General features: G+C 34.0%; 1 protein-coding gene across 23 annotated transcripts in view; it reads right to left on the reverse strand.

Annotated features, from left to right (window-relative positions):
• The window catches only part of LRFN5 (leucine rich repeat and fibronectin type III domain containing 5), a 263784-nt gene that overhangs the window by 162682 nt on the left and 78169 nt on the right, over positions 1-22933 (reverse strand). The window contains exon 3 of one of the 23 annotated variants that reach the window (XM_074290648.1): positions 518-609. The exons of the other annotated variants lie outside the window; for them this stretch is intronic. The gene's annotated coding sequence lies outside the window, so the exon portion shown is untranslated. The remainder of the gene's footprint in view (positions 1-517; positions 610-22933) is intronic. 23 annotated transcript variants of the gene reach the window in all.

Consider the following 22933-nt stretch of genomic DNA (forward strand, 5'->3'; position numbering starts at 1 on the left):
ACCCGAGTGGTCACTCAATTCTTTATACAAGCTTTTGTAATTATGGATGTGTCACAAGCAATTAAAAACATATAATGGACCTGTATATACTTCTAAACATTCTGCACACATTTGTGCACATTATCAGATTTTATACACCACTTGCAGAGCTTTCAATGCTCAAGCAAGGCAATAATAGAGAGTGTATACAGAGACATCAAGACACTCCTCCAAAAACAAAAGAAAGGGAGAGCCACAAGGTAACCTTAGAGACTTTCTAAATTTGTTCTTTATGCAATTAACTTCTTGATTTTTGATAAAGATGCACTGGCTCCAGCAGATAGTTTTTATAACCCATCAAAAGGGTAGTGTCCAGTGCGAGCAGCTCCACTATCTTTAAATGTTGCCAGGTGATGTGGAGAGATCCAGAAACTGGTGAATGGAAGAGACCAGATAGGTTAACTGCTTGGTGAAGAGGGTTGTTTGTATCTCTACAGATGGAGAAGAAATCAGATGGATGCCAACAAGCTGTATTCACCTTGTCCATCGGAGAGAGATGAAGAAGATCCTTGAAATGAAGGAGAGGACCCAAGAAACATGGGGTGGTTCCATCGCTGATTGTGCCCACCACTGAAAGAGAATAGCAGTTATGACAATTGACTTATGGACATCAAAAATTGTTAATGAGACTGATGCAGAACTTCAAAATCCTCAGAAATCATTGGATTCCCTGACACATGATAAGACTGTTGCAGCACTTTAAAAACTTGCAGGGATCATTGGATTCCCTTACATATAAAATAATGGACAATAGAACAGTTTTGGACTATCTCTTGGCTGCTGAAGGAGACATATGTGTGATTATTATTTACATACTCTCCTTCTAGGACTTCTGGAAATCTTTTGCAATACCATCTTGGTTCATATTGTTTGTTATATTACTATTTGCATGTGCAATTCATGTTTGTTACATCACATTGAGCATACACCAGATGTGAGGAGAGTCATCATTGCTAACCTGTATGTGCTTGTGTAATACCTTCCGTACTGTTGGATTTGTATATACGTGTTTGTAGTAAGACCCTTCAGCCCAGAAAACCACTAACAATATCTGGCTTGACTCCTCACTTCCCTTTGGTGTTTTCCATCTCTCTTCCTGAGAAGTCAGAGAGGGCATGATCATCTCCTTTTTAGTGCTTTCACCTGCCTTCCTCAGAAGTCAGGGGGGACATAACTTCCTTTTTGGTGTTTTCACCCCCTTTCCTGAGAAGTCAGGGAGAGTGTGATCACCTCCTTTTTGGGGTTCTCACTTCCCTGAGAAGTTAGGGAGTGTGTGAACACCTGTGTTTTAAAACAAAAGAAAGTGGGAGATGTAGAGAGCTAAAACTCCAAAAAGATTACGCTTGAATCAGACAACCAAGCACTTAGGGCTAATTACCTATTTAGTGTGAAATAAGGGCTCTATTTAGATGAGAGGTGGTATGATGGCTCTCCTCACTATTTGGTGCTTGCTGAATGTTTGGTGTTGAGATAATTATAGGCAAGAATTGGAGGGCTGGGAGAGAGAAGGCAGAGTCACTTGGCACCAGGATGAGGAGGAGAGAGGCTGGAGACTCCAGACTGCAGAAACCAGGATACATCTTTGGCAAACCACATGGCAGCTTGCCTGAGCAGACCCTGAGGCTCTCCAGGGAGCTAGCCTGTTTTTTACACATCACCCCATTTTAGGGATTTTCTTAGCAAAAGATATTGAATTGCCATTACTTTCTCCAGCTCATTTTACAGCTAAGAAAACTGACACTAATAGGGTTGAATGACTTGTCCAGGCCATACTACTAGTAAGTATATTTGGGGGGAAGGGGCTTGAATTTAGGTCTTTCCAGGGGATATGCACTATCCCCTGTACCAACTAGCTGACCCAAACTAATAAACAAATTAAAAGAGGAACAAATTACCTTTCCAATGGCATAGACAAGAGTTTACGATGCAATAAGTTATAGTGAGAATCACACAAGATTAAGATGGGCATCTTGAGATTATATAATTCTTTTTTTAACATTTTGCACAAAACCAATCTAATGTAGTAAAAAAAAAAAATTTAGAAGGGGGAAGTGGAGTCAAGATGGCTGAAAGGACACACACTTCTTTCTGATCTCCTTCCAGGACCCTCAACTAATTACCAAATCCAACCTCTGAATTAGTTCTAGACTGGCAGAATTTATGAATATTGGGAATGCAAAAAATTACAAGCAGAAGATTATTTCAAGGATTGCCAAAAAAAAAAAGTCTGTTTCAGTTGGGCACAAGGAGGTAGCCAGGCACAGGATGCCAGTGCAGGTTATGCAGACCTGGGACAATGCAGTCTCCACAGGGCAGTGAAGACTCTGCGAGGTGGAGAATCTACAGGGAGTCTACTACTACTACTACTACTACTACTACTACTACTACTACAACTACTAGCACTGGCTACTCTTCCCTGGTTGCAAGCCAGGAGACCAGCAGAGAAGTTATAAAACATCCAACACAAATACAAAAGGTAAAGAGTGAACTCTAAAGCACCAGAGTCTCACAGGACTTGGACATGCCTACCCAGCTCAGGAAGTGAATCAGCACAATCCCTGTGCAGCTGCTACAATTCTGCTGCTACTTCTAGAGGAGGCTTGGAATACTTCCCTTGTCTAAAAGAAAACCCGAACTTTTTTTTAAAAAATGAGTAAAAAGGCAAAGAGGACTCTAACCATAGATAGGTTCTATGGTGAAAGAAAAGAACAGATTTCACACCCTGAAGACAACTAAAAGCAGATAGTCTCCAGATAAAGCCCCAAAGGATGATATAAACTGATCCCCACCACACAAGGCTCTTCTAGAAAAAAATTATAAATGATCTCAAAAAATAGCTAGAAGTAAAATGAGAAAAAAAAAAAAAAACTTGGAAATAGTGTTTGGAAAAGGCATATAACTCATTGAAATATAGATCTGATGAAGTGGAAAAAGAAAACAACTCCCAGGAAAACAGAATTTGTGAAATGGAAAAGGTAAATAACTCCTTAAAAATTTTTTTGTGAAATGGAAAAAAGTTCCATAGAACAAAAAAATTCATTTAAAAACTCAATTGGACAAATACAAAAAGAAGTAAAAAAAAAAAAAAAAGTAAAAGAAAATAATTAACTAAAAATCAGAATTGAACAAATGGAAATGAATGACTCAGTGAGACAACAAGAAAATCAAGCAAAACCAAAAAAAATTTTAAAATAGAAAAAAAATGTAAAATTCCTAACTGGAAAAACAACGGACCTGGATAATTGATCTAGGAGAGACAATCTGAGGATTATTGGACTCCCTGAAAACCATAATGAAAAAAGACACTACTTTTCAGGAAATCATCAAAGAGAAATGTGTTGATGTCACAGAATCAGAAGGTAAAATAGCCATTGAAAGAATTCACCAAACACCTCCTAAAAGAGGCCCCAAAAGTAAAACTCCAAGGAATACCGTGGCTAAATTTCACAATTATCACAACAAGGAAAAAATATCACAAGCAACCAGAAAAAAGTAATTCAAATACCAAGGAGCCATAAAAATGATCATCTAGCAGCTTCCATCTTGAAGGATCGAAGCAAAGGAACTTGGAAAGTAGCCAAAAATAAACTACACTGCAAAACTGAGAATTTTCTTCCAGGGAAGAAGATGAGCATTCAATGAAACAGGTGAATTCCATTTATTTCTGATGAAAAGACCAGAGCTAAACAAAGAAACAAAAAAATTTGATCTCCAAATATAGGACACAAGAGAAGCATAAAAAGGTAAAAAGAACTATTGAGAACTTCATTTCTGGTATGGGTATACATAGAGAGTGAATCTATAATTTGCTTTTACTATTATAACATAACATAAAAAGGAAATAGAGGTGGAAAGGGAATTGTACCAGAAAAAGGCAAAAGTGGAGGTAAAATGAGGGAAATTACATCTCATGAAGAGGCAAAGGAAACCTATTACATTTGAGAGAAAGTAGTAAGGGGGATGAACATTGGTGATTCTTACTCTCATCAGACGTGGCTCAAAGAGAAAATATTAGATATATTTGGTTTATAAGAAACTTCTCTCATCTTTTTGAAAAGTGGGAACAGAAAGATAAAAAGGGAAAGGGTAGACTAAATAGAAGGGAAAACAGAAATAGTAGGGGAAAATATAAGAAAGGAACTCTAAAGGGATATGGATTCTAAAGGGGGAGGGCTGCTGAAGGCAAGTGGTGCTCATAAGTTAATACTGGGGAGGAGATAAAGGTGAAAAGGAAAGATAAAATTATAATCTGGGGATGATAAAATAGCAGGAAATACAGAATTAATAGTTTTAACCATAAATGTGAATGGGGCAAACTCTCCCAAAAAATGGATGGCAGACTGGATTAAAAGCCAGAATCCTGCAATATGTTGTTTACAAGAAATACATTTAAAGCAGAGTGATACATACAGAGTAAAAGTCAAAGGCTGGAGCAGAATCTATTATGGTTTAGGCAAAGTTAAAAAAAAAAAAAAAAAAAAAGGAAGGGTAGCCATCCTGATCTCAAATCAAGCAAAAGCAAAAATTGATCTAATTAAAAGAGATAAGGAAGGACACCATATCTTGCTAAAGGGTACCATAGATAATGAAGCAATATCAGTACCAAATATTTATACCACCAAGTGTCATACCATGGAAACTCCTAAAGAAAAAGTTGAGAGCTGCAAGAAGAAATAGACAGCAAAAGTATAGTAGAGGGAGATCTCAACCTTGCTCTCTCAGAAGTATATAATAAAATAAAATAAATAAGAAAGAAGCCAAAGAGGTAAATAGAATACTAGAAAAGTTAGGTATGATAGATCTTTGGAGAAAATTGAATGGAGACAGAAAGGAGTAGATTTTCTTCTCAGCAGTTCAAGGAACCGATAAAAAATTGGCCATCTATTAGGACATAAAGACCTCAAAATCAAATGCAGAAAGGGAGAAATAGTAAATGCATTTTTTTTCAGATTATGATGCAATAAAAGTTACATTTAATAAAAAGCCAGGGGGAAACAGACCTAAAAGTTATTGGAAACTAAACAATCTCTCCAACAGAATGAATGGGTGAAACAGCAAATCATCAACAAAATTAATAATTTCATCTAAGAAAATGACAATAATGAGACAACATACCAAAATGTGTGGGATGCAGCCAAAGTGGTAATTAGGGGATATTTTATATCTCTAGATGCTTACTTGTATAAAATAAAGAAAGAGAAGATCAATGAATTGGGCTTGTAAATAAAAAAGCTAAGAAAAGAACAAATTTAAAACCCCCAATCAAATACCAAACTTGAAATTCTAAAAATAAAAGAAGAGATTAATAAAATGAAACTAAAAAACTATTGAATTAATAAATAAAATTGAGTTGGTTTTATGAAAAAAACAAAATAGATAAATCTTTAGTAAATTTCATTACAAAAAAGGGAAAAGGAAACTCAAATTGTTAGTCTTTAAAATGAAAAGGGAAAACTTTCCACCAATGAAGAGGAAATTAGAGCAATAATTAGGAGTTACTTTGCCCAACTTTATGCCAATAAATTTCATAACCTAAGTGAAATGGAGGAATACTTACAAACATATAAGCTACCCAGATTAACAGAGGAGGAAGTAAATTGCTCAAATAGTCCCATCTTAGAAAAATAAATAGAACAAGCTATTAATCAACTCCCTAAGAAAAAAATCCTTAGGAGCAGATGGATTTACATGGGAATGCTACCAAACATGTAAAGAACAATTAACCCCAATATGATATAAATTATTTGAAAAAAAAAAAGGGAATGAAAGAGTCCTACCAAATTCCTTTTATGACACAGACATAGTACTGCTACCTAAACCATGTAGGATAAAAACAGAGAAAGAAAATTATAGACCAAATCTCCCTAGTGAACATTGATGCAAAAATTTTAAATAAAATATTAGCAAAGAAATTACAGAAAATCATCCCCAAGATAATACACCATGATCAAGTAGTACTTATATCAGGGATGCAAGGCTGGTTCAATATTAGGATAACTATTAGTATAATTGACTATATCAATAACCAAAATAACAAAAAACATATGATCATCTCAATAGATGCAAAAAAAGCATTTGACAAAATCCAACACACATTCCTATTAAAAACAATAGAGAGTAGAGCAACAGGACTTTTCCTTAAAATAGTCAGCAGCATCTATTTAAAACCATCAGCAAATATCATATGTAATGGGAATAAACTGGAACCATTCCCAATAAGATCAGGGGTATAACAAAGTTGCCCAATATCACCATTACTATTCAATATTGTATTAGAATTTCTAGCTTTGGCAATAAGGGATGAAAAAGAGATTAAAGGAATTAGAGTAGGTAATGAGGAAACCAAATTATCACTTTTTGCAGATGGTATACTTAGAGAACCCCAAAGATTTTACTAAAAAGCTATTAGAAATAATTCTCAATTTTAGCAGAGCAAATAAAGTCAGATTTAAACAATTGGAAAAATATCAAATGCTCTTGGATAGATTGAGTGAATATAATAAAGATGGCAATATTCCTTAAGCAATCTATTTATTTAGTAGAATAGCAAACTCTCAAGAAACTATTTTACTGACTTAGAAAAAAATAACAACAAAATTCATCTGGAAGAACAAAAGGTCAAGAATTTCAAGGGAACTAATGAAAAAAAAAAGTCAAATGAAGATGGCCTAGCTATACCTCATCTAAAATGATATTATAAAGCAGCAGTCATCAAAACCATTTAGTTGTTCAGTAGAATAGGTTAGATTCACAGGAGGATGAAATAGTAATTATGGCAATCTTGTGTTTGACAAATTTAAAGACCTCAGTTTTTGTTATAAGAATTCAGTATTTGACAAAAATTCTTGGGAAAAAAAGGAAACTAGTATGGCAAAAACTAGGCACTGACCCACAGTTAACACGGTATACCAAGATAAGGTCAGAATTGGCTCATGATCTAGGCATAAAGAATGATATTATCAATAAATTAGAAGAACATTGCATAGTTTACCTCTCAGTCCTGTAGAGGAGGAAGGAATTTGTGATCAAAAAGACCTAGAAATCATTATTGATCACAAAATAGAAAATGTTGATTATATCAAGTTTAAAGGCTTTTGTATAAACAAAACGAATGCAGAAAAGATTACAAGGGAAGCAATAAACTGGAAAAACATTTTACAATTAAAGGTTCTGATAAAGGAGTCATTTCCAAAATATATAGAGAATTGATTCAAATTTGTAAGAACTCAAGCCAGTCTCCAATTGATAAATGGTCAAAGAATATGAATAGACAATTTTCAGATGAAGAAATCAAAACTATTTCTAGTCATATGAAAAGATGCTCCAAATCACTAGTGATCAGAGAAATGCAAATTAAGACAGCTCTGAAATACCACTACACACCTGTCAGATTGTCTAAGATGACAGGAAAAGACAATGATGAATGTTGGAGGAAATGTGGGAAAACTGAGACACTAATACATTGTTGGTGATACTGTCCAACCATTCTGGAGAGCAATTTGGAACTATGCTCAAAAAGTTATCAAACTTTGCATATCCTTTGATCCAGCAGTGTTACTATTGGGCTTATATTCCAAAGAGATCTTAAATGAGAGAAAGGGACCCACATGTGCAAAATTGTTTGTGGCAACCTTTTTCATAGTGGCTAGAAACTGAAAACTGAGTGGATGACCATCAAATGGAGAATGGCTGAATAAATTATGGCATATAAATGCTATGGAATATTATTGTTTTATAAGAAATGACCAATAGGATCATTTCAGAAAGGCCTGAAGAGACTTACATGAACTGATGCTAAATGAAATGAGCAGAACCAGGAGATCATTTTACACGGCAACAAGTAGACTATATGATGATCAATTCTGATGGACATGGTTCTCTTCAATAATGAGATGATTCAAACCAGTTTCAATTGTCCAGTAATAAAGAAATCCATCTAGAGAGACTAGAGAGAGAACTAAGGGAACTAAGTGTGGACCACAACATAGCATTTTCACTCTTTCTGTTATTGTTTCTTTGCATTTTTGTTTTCCTTCTCAGGGTTTTTTTTTCTTTTAGATCCTATTTTTCTTGTGGAACAAGATAACTGTATAAACTATATATGGATATATAGATATAGATATAGATATGTAAAATGATTAAACATATAATTTAACATATTTAATATGTATTGGATTATCTGCCACCTAGGAGAGGAATGGAGGGAAGTAGGGAATAATTTGAAACAGAAGGTTTTGCAAGGGTCAATTCTGAAAAATTACCCATTATTTTGTAAATAAAAAGATAATAAAAAAAAAAAAAAAGAACCTAGGGGGTGGAGTCAAGATGGCAGAGAGGATACACTCATCTCTCTGAACTCTCCTTTACCCTCAGACCACTTTTTTATGAAACATCCTCAGAATTAGGGTGTGGTTGTCAAAACACATGAATATTGTGAATATAACACATTACCAACACAAGATAATCTCGAAATTCTCCAGAAAAGATCTGTTTTTTGCTCACAGGCAGGGATGTCAGGCAGTGAAAGAATGGGAAACAGCTCACACTGAGTAGACCAGAGTGGGGCAGCATGTGGACTTCACAGGCTGAAAATTTGCGGGGAGAACTTTACCACAATGTCAGCTACTCTGCTCTGGCAGCAAACCAGTAGATCAGCAGAGAAGCTATAAACCCAGGGGGCAAATACTATAACCCCAAAATGCTAGAGACTCTCTGGACCGGGCCAAACCCACCCAACAACGGGAGGGATTCAGCACAAACTCAGCCAGTAACGACTGATCCCAGAACAGGTATTGACCACAGTACAGATGCTAATCACTGTGCAGACGCTGATCCTAGCACATCCATTGGTGTCCCACTGCTGCTTCACTGCTACTGCCTATGGTCTGTTGAGGAAGCTTGGTAACGCTGAACTGCCCCTAAAGCAAACTAGAGGGGTTTTGTTTGTTTGTTTTTGTTTCTTTTGTTTTTTATTAAAATGAGTAAAAAGGCAAAGCAGGCTCTAACTATAGATAGTTTCTATGTCTATAGATATCAACTACCTGAAAAAACAAAATTAGTGAACTGGAAAAAGAAAATAGCTCTTTAAAATATAAAATTGGCAAAATGGAAAATAATTCCATAGAACAAAACAATTTGGACAATTACAAAAAAATAAAAATAAAAAAGTAAATGAAGAAAATAATTTATTAAAAATGAGAATTGAACAAATGGAAATGAATAATTCAAGGAGACACCAAGCATGAGTCAAGCAAAACCAAAATAATGGAAAAATAGAAAAAAAGTTAAAATACCTTCTTGAAAAAATAACAGACCTGGAAAATAGATCTAGGAGAGATAATCTAAGGATTATTGGACTCCCTGGAAATTATGGTGAAAAAAAGAGTCTAGACCTTATTTTTCAGGAAATCATCAAAGAGGCCTGCCCAGATGTTTTTTTTTTGTTTGTTTGTTTGTTTTAGTGGAATACTAATTTAAAATATTTTTATTAATTTTTATAATTATAACATTTTCTTTGTACATATTCATAGGTAATTTTTTTTTACAACATTATTCCTTGTACTCCCTTCTGTTCCAAATTTTTCCCCTCCTTCCCTCCACCCCCTCCCCTAGATGGCAGGCATTCCCATACATATTAAATATCTTATAGTATATCCTAGGTACAAAAAAATATGTGCAGAACTGAATTTTGTTGTTGTTGTTGTTGTTGCAAAGGAAGGATTGTATTCGGAAGGTAAAAATAATCTGGGAAGAAAAACAAAACAAAACAGTGGTCACAGTTTATACTCATTTCCCAGTATTCCTTTTCTGGATGTAGCTGATTCTGTGCATCATTGATCAATTGGAATTGGATTAGCTCTTCTCTATGGTGAAGATGTCCATTGCCATCAGAATACATCCTCATACAATATTATTGTTGAAATGTATAATGATCTCCTGGTTCTGCTCCTTTCACTTAGCATCAATTGATGTAAGTCTCTCCAAGCCTCTCTGTATTCCTCCTGTTGGTCATTTCTTACAGAACAATAATATGCCATAACATTCATATACCATAATTTACCCAACCATTCTCCAATTGATGGACATCCATTCATTTTCCAGTTTCTAGCCACTATGAAAAGGGCTGCCACAAACATTTTGGCACATACAGGTCCCTTTCCCTTCTTTAGTATTTCCTTGGGATATAAGCCCAGGAGTAGCACTGCTGGGTCAAAGGGTATGCACATTTTGATAACTTTTGGGGCATAACTCCAGATTGCTCTCCAGAATGGTTGGCTTCTTTCACAACTCCACCAACAATGCATCAGTGTCCCAGTTTTCCCACAGCCCCTCCAACATTCATCATTATTTGTTCCTGTCATCTTAGCTAATCTGACAGGTGTGTAATGATATCTCAGAGTTTTCTTAATTTGCATTTCTCTGATCAATAGTGATTTGGAACACTCTTTCATATGAGAGGAAATAGTTTCAATTTTATCATCTGAAAATTGTCTGTTCATATCCTTTGACCATTTATCAATTGGAGAATGGCTTGATTTCTTATAAATTAAAGTCAATTCTCTGTATATTTTGGAGATGAGGCCTTTATCAGAACCTTTAACTGTAAAAATGTTTTCCCAATTTGTTACTTCCCTTCTAATCTTGTTTGCATTAAGTTTTGTTTGTGCAGAAACTTTTTGATTTGATGTAATCAAAATGTTCTATTTTGTGATCAATAATGGTCTCTAGTTCTCCCTTGGACACAAACCCCTTCCTCCTCCACAAGTCTGAGAGGTAAACCATCCCATGTTCCTCCAATTTATTTATAATTTCGTTCTTTATGCCTAAATCTTGGATCCATTTTGATCTTATCTTAGTATATGGTGTTAAATGTGGGTCCATGCCTAGTTTCTGCCATACTAATTTCCAGTTTTCCCAGCAGTTTTTGTCAAATAATGAATTCTTATCCCAAAAGTTGGGATCTTTGGGTTTGTCAAACACTAGATTGCTATTTTTATTCACTATCTTTCCTTGTGAACCTAACCTATTCCACTGATTAACTAGTCTATTTCTTAGCCAATACCAAATGGTTTTGGTGACTGTTGCTTTATAATACAGTTCTAGATCAGGTACAGCTAGATCAACTTCATTTAATTTTTTTTTTCATTACTTCCCTTGAAATTCTCGACCTTTTGTTGTTCCATATGAATTCTATTGTTTTTTTTTAGGTCATTAAAATAGTTTCTTAGGAGTCTGATTGGTATAGCCCTAACTAAATAGATTAGTTTAGGGAGTAATGTCATCTTAATTATATTCGCTCAGCCTATCCAAGAGCACTGAATGTCTTTCCAATTATTTAAATCTGACTTTATTTTTGTGGCAAGTGTTTTGTAATTTTGCTCATATAATTCCTGACTTTCCTTTGGTAGATATATTCCCAAATATTTTATACTATAGACCGTTATTTTGAATGGAATTTCTCTTTGTATCTCTTGCTGTTGGATTGTGTTGGTAATGTATAAAAATGCTGAGGATGAGACCTGCCCAGATGTTATAGAAACAGAAGGTAAAATAGACATTGAAAGAATTCATCAATCACCTACTGAAAGAGATCACAAAATCAAAACTCCAAGAAATATTGTTGCTAAATCACAGACTATCAGACCAAGGAAAAAATACTACAAGCAGCCAGAAAAAAACAATTCAAATATAGAGGAGCCACAGTAAGGATTGCTCAGGATCTAGCAGCATCCACATTAAAGGATCAAAGGGCCTAGAATCTGATATTCCAAAAGACTGAGGAACTTGGTATGGAGCCAAGAATAACTTACCCACAAACTGAGCATTTTCTCCCAAGGAATGATAGACATTCAATGAAATAGGCAAATTCTATTTATTTATGATGAAAAAACCAGAACAAAACAAAAAAGTTTGACTTCCAAATATAGAACTCAAGAGAAACCTGAAAAGATAAAAAGAAATCTTGAGAACTATATTTCTGCTGTAAATATATATAAAGAACACATGTACAATATAGTTTTACTATTATAAAGGTAGTGAAAAGAAAATTGTAATGGAAAAATGGAAAAGTGGAAGTACTACATCCCACAAAGAGGCAAAGTAAACCTATTATGTCTGAGAGAAAGAAGGGAGGGGGATGAACATAGTATGAATCTTACTCTCATTAAAATTGGCTCAAAAAGAAAATATTAGACCTTTTAGGTTTACAGAGAAACTTCTCCTACTTAGTTGAAAAGTGGGAGGGAAAAAGCAAAAAGGGAAGGAGTAGGCTAAATAGAAGGGAATACAGAAATTGTAATGGAAAGGTTTAAGAAAAGCAGAGGGATTCTAGGAGTGAGGGATCCTAAAGAGTGAGGGCTGCATGAGGCAAGTGGTGTTCACAAGGTTAATATTGGAGAGGGGAATAAGGGAGAAATGAAAGAGAAAAGTATAATCTGGAGTTAAAAAGATGGCAGGAAATACAGAATTAGTAATTTTAACCATAAATGTGAATGGGGTAAGCTCTCAAAAAATGTAAGTGGATAGCCAACTGGATTAAAAGTCAGAATCCTACAACATGTTGCTTACACAAAACACACTTGAAGCAGGGTGATACATATACAGTAAAGGTAAAAGGCTGGAACAGAAGCTACTATGCTTCAGGTGAAGTAAAAAAAAAAAAAAAACCAGGAATAGCCATTCTGACCTCAGATCAAGAAAAAGCAAAAATTGATATAATTAAAAGAGATAAGGAAGGGCACTATATCTTGCTAAAGGGCAGCATAGATAATGAAGCAATATCAATATTAAACATATATGCACCAAATGGTGGAGCATTTAAATTCTTAAAAAGAAATTAAGAGAGCTACAAGAAGAAATAGACAGCAAAACTATAATAGTGGGAGATCTCAACCTTGCACTCTCAGAATTAGCTAAATCAAACCACAAAATAAACACAAAAGGAGTTAAAGAGGTAAATAGAACACTAGAAAAGTTAGATATGATAGATCTTTGTAGAAAACTAAATGAAGACAGAAAGGAGTACAAGTTCTTTTCAGCAGTTCATGGAACCTATACAAAAACTGAACATATGCTAGGACATAAAGACCTCAAATTCAAACGCAGAAAGGCAAATATAGTAAATGTATCCTTTTCAGAGAACAATACAATAACAACTACATTCAATAAAAAGCCAGGGGAAAATAGACCAAAAATCTCATCATAAAGAATGAATTGGTGAAACAGCAAATCATAGACAAAAATTAATAATTTCACCCAAGAGAATCACAATAATGAGACACCATATTAAAATGTGTGGGATGCAGCCAAAGCAGTAATAAGGGGGAATTTTATATCTCTAGAGGTCTACTTTCATGAAATAGAGAAAGAGAAAATCTACAAATTAGGCTTGCAACTAAAAAAGCTTAAAAAAAAAAGAGAGCAAATTTTAACACCCCCCCAATCAAATACTAAAATTAAAAGGAGAGATCAATAAAATTGAAAGTAAAAAAAAATTGAATTAATAAATAAAACTAAGAGTTGATTCTATGAAAAAAAACAACAAAATAGCTAAACCCTTGGTAAATTTTATTAGAAAAAGGAAAGAAGAAAATCAAATTATTAGTCTTAAAAATGAAAAGGGAGAACTATCTATGAAGATATCTATCTATCTATGAAGAGGGAATTAGAGCAATAATAAGGAGTTACTTTGCCCAACTTTATGCCAATAAATTCAGTAATTTAAATGAAATGGAAGAATACCTTCAAAAATATAGCTTGCCCAGATTAACAGAGGAAGAAGTAAATTGGTTAAACAGTCCCATTTTAGAAAAAGAAATACAAGCTATTAATCAACTCCCTAAGAAAAAATGCCCAGGACCAGGTGGATTTGCATGTGAATTCTACCAAATATTTAAAGACTATTTGATTAATACTTAATAATTAATAGGGATTGAAGGAGTCTTGCCAAATTCCTTTTATGAAACAATCATGGTACTGATACCTAAAACAGGTAGAACAAAAACCAAGAAAACAGAAAACAGAGAAAACAGACCAATCTCCCTAATGAGCATTGATGCAAAAATTTTAAATAAAATACTAGCAAAAACATTACAGAAAATCATCCCCAGAATAATATACCATGATCAAGTAGGATTTATACCAGGAATGCAGGGCTGGTTCAATATTAGGCAAATTATTAGCATAATTGACTATATCAATAACCAAATTAACAAAAACCATATGATTATCTCAATAGATGCAGAAAAAGCATTTGATAAAATCCAACACCTATTCCTATTAAAAACACTAGAGAGAATAGGAATAAATTGACTTTTCCTTAAAATGGTCAATAGCAACTATTTAAAACCATCATATGAAATAGTGATAAACTGGAACCATTCCTAATAAGATCTATTCAATATTATATTAGAATGCTAGCTGCAGCAATAAGAGATGAAAAAGAGATTAAAGGAATTAGAGTAGTTAATGAGGAAACCAAATTATCACTCTTTGCAGATGATATGATGGTATACTTAGAGAATCCCAGAGATTCTACTAAAAAGCTATTTGAAATAATCCACAACTTTAGCCAAGTTATTTATATTTAGCCAAAATAAATCCACATAAATCCTCAGAATTCTTATTCATCACTAACAAAATCCAACAGCCAGAGATACAAAAAAAAAGTTCCATTTAAAGTAACTGCTGGGACTTGTGGCCAAGATGGCAGAGAGGACACACACATCTATTTAAACTCCGTCTTTGCTCTCAGAATACTTAATTTCATGACAAGGCCTAGGAATTAGTGCTTGACTGAAAAAAATCACAAATAATTACCAACAGAAGATACCCTCGAAATTCACCAGAAAAGATCTGATTTTGCTCACAGGTGGGGACGGTTAGATCAGGCACAGATTGAAGGCAGACAGTGAAAATACAGAAAGCAGCTCACACTGAGCATACCTGAGGGTGGTGGGGAATGATCTCAGCCATTTCTGCAGGGAGAATTTTACCACAGTGTGGCCACTTTGCCCTGGCAGCAAGCCAGTAGACAAGCAGAGAAGCGCTGTATGCTCTCAGAGTCTCAGAGGGTCATAGAAAAAATTTAAAAGCTCTCACAAGAGAGCTGAAAGAAAAATGGGAAAAGGAAAGAGAAGCTTGGCAAGAGAGTCTGGATAAGTCATCCCATTCATTTAAAAATAGAGTGAATAAAGAAATCAAATCCGTGAAAACAGAATTAGTGAAGTGGAAAAACAAAATAGCTCTCTAAAAAATAAAATTGGCAAAATGGAAAAAAATTCCATAGAACAAAACAATTCACTTAAAAACTCAATTGGACAATTAGAAAAAGATATAAAAAAGTGAGTGAAGAAAGTAATTCATTAAAAATCAGAATAGAACAAATGGAAATGAATGACTCAATGAGACAACAAGAATCAGTCAAGCAAAACCAAAAAAATGAAACAATGGGAAAAAAATGTCAAATACCTTCTTGGGAAAACAATAGACCTAAAAAATAGGTCTAGGAGAAATAATCTGAGAATTATTGGACTTCCTGAAAAATATGATGAAAAAAAGAGCCTGGACACTTTTTCAGGAAATTATCAGAGAACTGCCCAGATGTTATAGAAACAGATGGTAAAATAGACATTGAAAGAATTCATGTATCACCTACTGAAAGAGAATCTAAAATTAAAACTTCAAGAAATAGTGTGGCTAATTCCAGAACTATCAAACCAAGGAAAAAATATTATAAGCTGATAGAAAAAAATCAATTCAAATATAGAGGAGCCACTATAAGGATTATTCAGGATCTAGCAGGTTCCACATTAAAGAATCGAAGAAGGGCCGGGAATTTGATATTCCAAAAGGCTAAGGAACTTGGTATGCAGCCAAAAATAACTTACTAGCCAAAATGAACATTTTTTCCCCAGGGAAAAGATTGACATTTGACAAAATAAGTGAATTTCATCCACTTCTGATGAAAAAAAAAACAGAACTAAACAAAAAGTTTGATCTCCAGATATAGAACTCAAGAGAAACCTAAAAAGATAAGAAGAAATCTTGGGAACTATATTTCTGCTATAAAGATGTAAAGAACACATGTATAATTTGTTCTAGAAACTAGAGGTGGAAAGGAAATTGTACCAGAAAAAAGGTAAGGTGGGGGTACTACATCTCATGAAGAGGCAAAGGTAACCTATTATATCTGAGAGAAAGAATGGAGGGGGAGTGAACATAGTGAACTCTCATCAGAATTGGCTTAAAGAAAAAAATATTAGACATATTCCATTTATGGTGAAACTTCTCCCACCTCACTGAAAAGTGAGGGGAAAAGTGAAAAGGGAAGGAGTAAGCTAAGCTGAAGGGTATACAGAAATTGTGAGGAAAAGGAGTAAGATAGGAGGAGGAACTCTAAGGTAGGAGGAAGGATACTAAAAAGGGAGGGCTGTGAGAAGCGAGTGGTGCTCACAAGTTTAATACTGGGGAGGGAGGTAAGGGAGAAGGAAAGGAGAAAAGCATAAGCAGGGGTTAACAAGATGGCAAGTAATTCAGAATTGGACATTTTAATCATAAATGTGAATGGGATAAACTCCCCCATAAAGAGGACGCTGTTAGCAGACTGTTTTAAAAGCCAGAATCTACAATATGTTGTTTACATGAAACACACTTGAAGCTGGGTGATACATACACAGTAAAGCAAAAAGGTGCAGAATCTAGTATGCTTCAAGTGAAGTCAAAAAAGCAGGGTTAGCCATCCTGATCTCAGATCAAGCAAAAGCAAAAATTGAATTATTAAAAGAGATAAGGAAGGGTACCATATCTTGCTAAAGAGTAGCATAGATAATGAAGCAATATCAATATTAAACATATATGCACCAAGTGGTGTAGCATCTAAATTCTTAAAAGAGAAATTAAGAGAGTTGCAAGAAGAAATAGACAGCAAAACTATAATAGTGGGAGATCTTTCACTCTCAGAATTAGATAAATCAAAACACAAAATTATGATATTCTGTTTCTCTAGATTGTAATCATTTTCTGGGAGCAGATTTCTTGGGGAGCTCCTGGAGGCAACCTTAGTTTCAATTCAGTTCAATAATCCCAAAATGCAGCCAGGAGTTAAAGTCTGGGTCCTTTATTTTCTCCTTCAAGCCTTGTCTCCTTCACTTAGGGTTAAGCTAGCTTTCTTAGAGGCCTCTCTCTCTCTTTGGTTCCCAAGAGCTCTTGTCTGAATGTCTCCAGTTAGCACGAAGGTAGATGTTGGAATGAATCAGGCTCTGCCTCCGAGAATGGGATTGTGGGCTTCTGTGTTGTGAATCTCCCAGAAGTCCATGAGGAGGCTTTTCCTTTAGACTTGTGAATCTCCTAGACTTGCAAATCTCCCCACTGAAATCCTGGCTCTCTGAATCTCCTTGAGCTTCCCCTGAAGTACTCCCTTTGACTCAATCCTGGCTTTTTATATCCTCCCAGAGAATGGGCTTGTGGGTACTCCCTGGGCTTGTGGGAGCTCCTTAAAAGTATGCTCTCTTAAAGGTGTGAATCTCATGTGTGGACCAATGAGTGAACTCTTTTAAAGCTGTAAACTCCTGTAAAGGTTTGAACTCCTTTAAAGGTGTGAACCAAGTATATTACCTTGTCTCAAGTTCTGGCCCATAACATCTGTAAGAATCCTAACATCTCCCCTTTCTTTTGATTTAGAACATAGGGTGGTCATGCCCTTGAAACAGGTATACATAAATCCATAAATATGGAAGGTATTACACATAATTACATAAATTTCATAAACACATAGTAATATAACACAGGCTAGAAGTGATGTAACAAATAACAAGAATCAACATGAGGAATTCATACATGTCCATAAGTCCTAGAAATACTCCAAAAGGAATCTATTGTCATTATTTTATGTGCCAGGAATCCAATGATCCCTGCTGGTTTTCAAGTCCTTTAACAGTCTAATTTATAGACAAAAAGCAGCATGTACATAAGACTCATTTGCCTTTCACTAAGACTAAGTTTGGACTATTAATTTTACCTTATAATTTATTTTCTTCAGTTCTCTTCCCTTTCCAATTCTACTTCCATACTTCTTTTAGTGTGTGATCACATCCAATCACACAATTACCAAAGTGATTTTCAAAAAGCTCAGGTGAAATCATGCCATTTCTCTATTCTCTATTCAATATATTCCCTAATACTTCTATGATAAAATACAGTTTTCTGTTAACTTTTAAAACATTCTCAGTCTGGTTATATTATTCCCTTCAAAGCTTATCATACATTATTTCCCTTCACAAAAAAATATAGTCCAGCCAAACTGGTCTTATTGTTTCTCATATCTTCCAACATAATGCTTTTACACTGGCTTTCTTCCTCACTTTAACTCTGAAAAATCCTTCAAGACTTAGCTTAAGTATCAATTTCTACATGAGGCTTTTCTAGTCTCTCTCTGTGCCTCACCCAGATGCTATATTTTTTATCAAAAACTATTACATGGATGTGTATGCATGCATGCCTGTATGCATATATGTATGTAGATATATCTGTATATTTGTATGCATATGTATAATATATATGTATATATATATGTTTTATACATATATATAATATATAGACAATTTTGTACAGTATATAATATCAAAGATTGTATATATACATGTGTGTATATGCATATAGAGTGTCATGGCATTACTTCCCTAATACTATGTTCCTTTTCAAGAATGAAGGAAAAACAATAATTTAGTCTCATATGTGTGTGTATGTGTGTATGTTTATGTGTGTGTGTACATATATTACCTTCCCTATTAGACTACACATTTTTAAGGCAAGAATGTTTTCATTTTTTTCTCTCTATTCCAAAACACATAGTATAGTTCCTAATACAATATAGGCACTTACTAAATGTTTATTGATTGATTTTAAAGGCATTTACCATAATCATGTATGCAGAGACCAAATGTTTGCTTTTTCAAAAAACTAGAATAATCTTTAATTCAATTTTAATTATTTTGAGAAATGTTTATTGGATACCTATAATGTACAAATAATAATTAACATTTATTGAAATTATTTGTAATATCATGAGAATTTATAGTTTATAGGAATCTCAAACTATAATTAAAAAAAAAAAACACAAAGCATTCAAGCTACCATAATTATCCAATAACCATCATATCTAAGATTGGCTGAAATTTCTGGTTATATCCTATTGATGCTGATTTTTGATGCTGATTTTCATGTGCTTATTCCCCATATGGTTCATATTAGGCTATGAGATATCCTTTGTGTAAAATAAAATAGTAAGTTCCTAAATAACAATATAATAAATATTCTAGACATTTTTATCAACACTATTACATAAATTAGAAGATGGCAAAGATAACAATTATTCTTAATATTCCATTTCAGTTCTTTTTTTTTTTCTTACATTTTGAGAACTAGAAAGAATCATGTTTTCACTTAGGTTACATAAATAAGAGATTGCTGGTAGTTTTCTTGAATAAATTTCTTGAATTTTTGTGAATAAATTTTCCCATTTTAGAATATGCTTTCATTTTAGTGTTTAGCAGACAAGCACATCTAACTAAAGTTTTGGCTTACTTTACCCAAGTTCCCATATAAGGCTAATTAAAAGACAAGCAGAATACCCAACCCAATGTTTTATATTTCAGAGGTCAATGACAGACTGAGTGATTAAAATATCTCTTTCTAACCTTGAAAAACAATTTCCAGATCATGCAAGCAACAAGATTGAGGACTAAGCATGTCTCCCAGAAGAATATGATGGAAGAAAAAAATCCTTAACATCAAAATGAAGAAATAATAGAAGAAAAATGTGCAGAACTTCTGAGTATAGGAAATAAAATTTCATTTGAAAGAATTTAGAGATTATCTCTAGAAAATAACCCACACTTCAAACTTGAAGAAACATAGTGTTAAATTTAACAATTTAATTGAGAAAGAAGTTCTGCAAGTCATCAGGAAAAAGATTTTCAAACACAAAGGAAAAGGATATTTGAATAATATAATTATTTCATATCCACTGGAAAAGGAGTAAGGAATGGAATAATGTGTTACAAATAGCAGTGTTTAAGATATAGCCCAGGTGAGCTATCCTACAAATCTGAGCTTAACCAAACAGAAAACAAGATGAACATTCCATTATAAAAAGTTTGAGATTTTTTTTTAGAAAGACAACCAGAACTGAAGACATTATTTGGTTCTCAGCCTCCTAAGAAAATAGAAATACAGGAGTGAATTAAATGCAACAAATAAGGACAGCAACAGCAACAGATTGACTAAAGGAAAAATCAGCAAAAAGCTTCTTTCTAAATGTAGAGATAAAAAGCAGAAATCTTGAAGAGTCAATAGTGAAGAAAGGCATTGTGTTTAGAATCTGGGGAAATCCTGTCTATGGGTAAATCAAGAGTTTATTGAAGCATGACTGTGCATATAGGGCATAACAAAAGTGTGGGATGTGACAGAATTAAATCAAGGCTAGTAATCAGGGATAATCTCAGAAAGGGAAGAGCCTACAGGGGAATGGCTAAGAATAAAAGAGGAAAGATTGAAAAGGGTGGAAGGAGGGAAGAAATAAGCCCTACCTTGGCAGATGGAATGGGGAGGGGAGGAAGAGGGAAATCCTCTGATGAATACTCCTATGGATAGAAAGACATGGTCAGTAAAAATAAAAAAAAAGACCTTATAGCAAATAAGGGCTAGGAGATTTGATGCTTATCTGCTTATCTTATACTGGGAGGGATGCCAATATGGAACTCCTGAGAACAACTGGCACCTGGAAAAGAGAGAAAGAGAGTACAAAGGGAAGAGATTTTCACTCAACTGTAGAAAACAAAAAAGATCAATGAAGGAGGATAGAGATCAATGGTTAGCTGTATAATCAAGGACATGGTAGGGAACAGACCCTATCATGAGACAGTAACTTCTATGACACCTGAAATAATTGACGTTATTCTGAGAGTGAGACATAAAGAAAAACAGAAATCCATTGGACAAGTCTTACAAGACAGTGGTAGAAAGTGTCTAGAGAGAAAAGCCAAGAATGAATACCTTGAAGCTTTAATTGCATGAACAAAATGAGTAAAAGAGACTAGATAATTATAGGGGTTGTGAGGGTCTACATAAAGAGAAGATGAGAGTGAAAAAAAGTTCTTTTTGGAAAGAGGTACAAAAAGAAAACTTTAAAAATTAATGATCCCATCTTCCTTCAAAAACCATTTGAAATCAAGTCTCTGAACAGTCTGACAGAATGAAACCACTCTCTACCTCAAGATAGGAAGGACTTCAAGAAAGGTCAGTCTCACTGGGCTGAAAGGACTGGGAAAATTATAACTGTAATCACTGAGAACTGTATCTGTTATTGGAACAGTTAGAGGAAGCATCACATGGACAGAGGGCATGGTTGTGAAGGGATTGTTATATGATATCAAAGAAAAAAACATTAAGGAGTGGAAAAAGGATTGTACTGAAAGAAAAGGAAAGGGAAACTATTACAGAACAAATTAGAAAGGCACAAAATGCCTATTACAATAGAGGGAAATTTTATCTTATCCTATAAAAAAGTAGGAGGAGAAAGGGGAAAGAAAAGGGGGGGGGGACTGAATAGAAGGAAAGGCAGAAACACTAAGAGAAGCAAGAAGAAGTGATAGAAGGAAGAGCAGGTGGGATAAGTTAAAAACAAAACACTACTAAGGAGGGACAGGGAAGAAGGAAATACAGAGCTGGTAATAATAATTGTGAATGTAAATAGGATGAACTCTCCCATAAGTGAATACCAAAGTGGATTAAAAAATAGAATCCTACAATATGTTGTTTACAAGAAACACATTTGAAACAGAGAGATATATACAAAAAAAAAAAAAAAGGTAAAAAACTGGAACAGAAATTATTATACTTCAGCTGAAGCAAAAAAAGCAGGAGTAGCAATTTTTGATTTTAGATAAAGCAAAAGCAAAAATAGATCTTTTTAAAAGAGAAAATGAAGAAAAGTATATCTTATTAAAGGATACCATAAACAATAATGTATGTGCACCAAGTAGTAGAGCATCCAAATTCCTGAAGAAATTACAGAAATAGACAGCAAAACTATATTAGTGGGGGACCTCAACCTTCCCATATCAGAATCAGACAAATCTAAGCACAAAATAAAAAAAAAAAGTTAAGGAGGTTAATAGAATCCTAGGAAACCTAGATATGATAGACCTTTGAAAAAAAACTGAATAGAGATGAAAAGGAATATACCTTTTCTCAGCCATTGATGGAACCTACACAAAAACTGACTATATATTAGGGCATAAAACCCTCACAATCAAATGCAAAAGGGCAGAAATAGTGAAGGCTTCTTTTTCAGACCACAAAAATTATATTCATTAAAGGGCCAGGGAAAGAAAGACTAAAAACCAGTTGGAAATCAAATAATCTAACTCTTAAAAAAAAATGAGTGGATCAGACAACAAATAACAGAAACAATCCATAATTTCATCCAAGAGAATAACAATAATGAGGCAATATATCAAAATCTATGGGATGCAGTTTTTAGGGGAAATTTTATATCCCTAAATAGAATAAAATAGAGAAAAGGGAGATTAATGAATTGGGCATGAAGTTTAAAAGGCTAGAAAAAGAACAAATTAAAAACCCCCAATTAAATATCAAATGAAAAATTCTGAAACTCAAAGGAGAGATTAATAAAATTGAAACTAAGAAAACTAATCTAATTAATAAACTAAGAATTGGTTTTATGGAAAAAAAAAAAGATAAACCTTTGGTTAATTTGATTAGAAAAAAGAAAGGAAAAAAACAAAATTACCAACATCAAAAATTAAAAGGGTGAACTTACCATCAATGAAAAAGAAATTAAAGCAAAAATTAAGAGCTATTTTGTCCAACTATA

Source organism: Sminthopsis crassicaudata, chromosome 2 (assembly GCF_048593235.1).
Source record: "Sminthopsis crassicaudata isolate SCR6 chromosome 2, ASM4859323v1, whole genome shotgun sequence".
In the NCBI taxonomy this organism is placed as follows: Eukaryota; Metazoa; Chordata; class Mammalia; order Dasyuromorphia; family Dasyuridae; genus Sminthopsis; species Sminthopsis crassicaudata.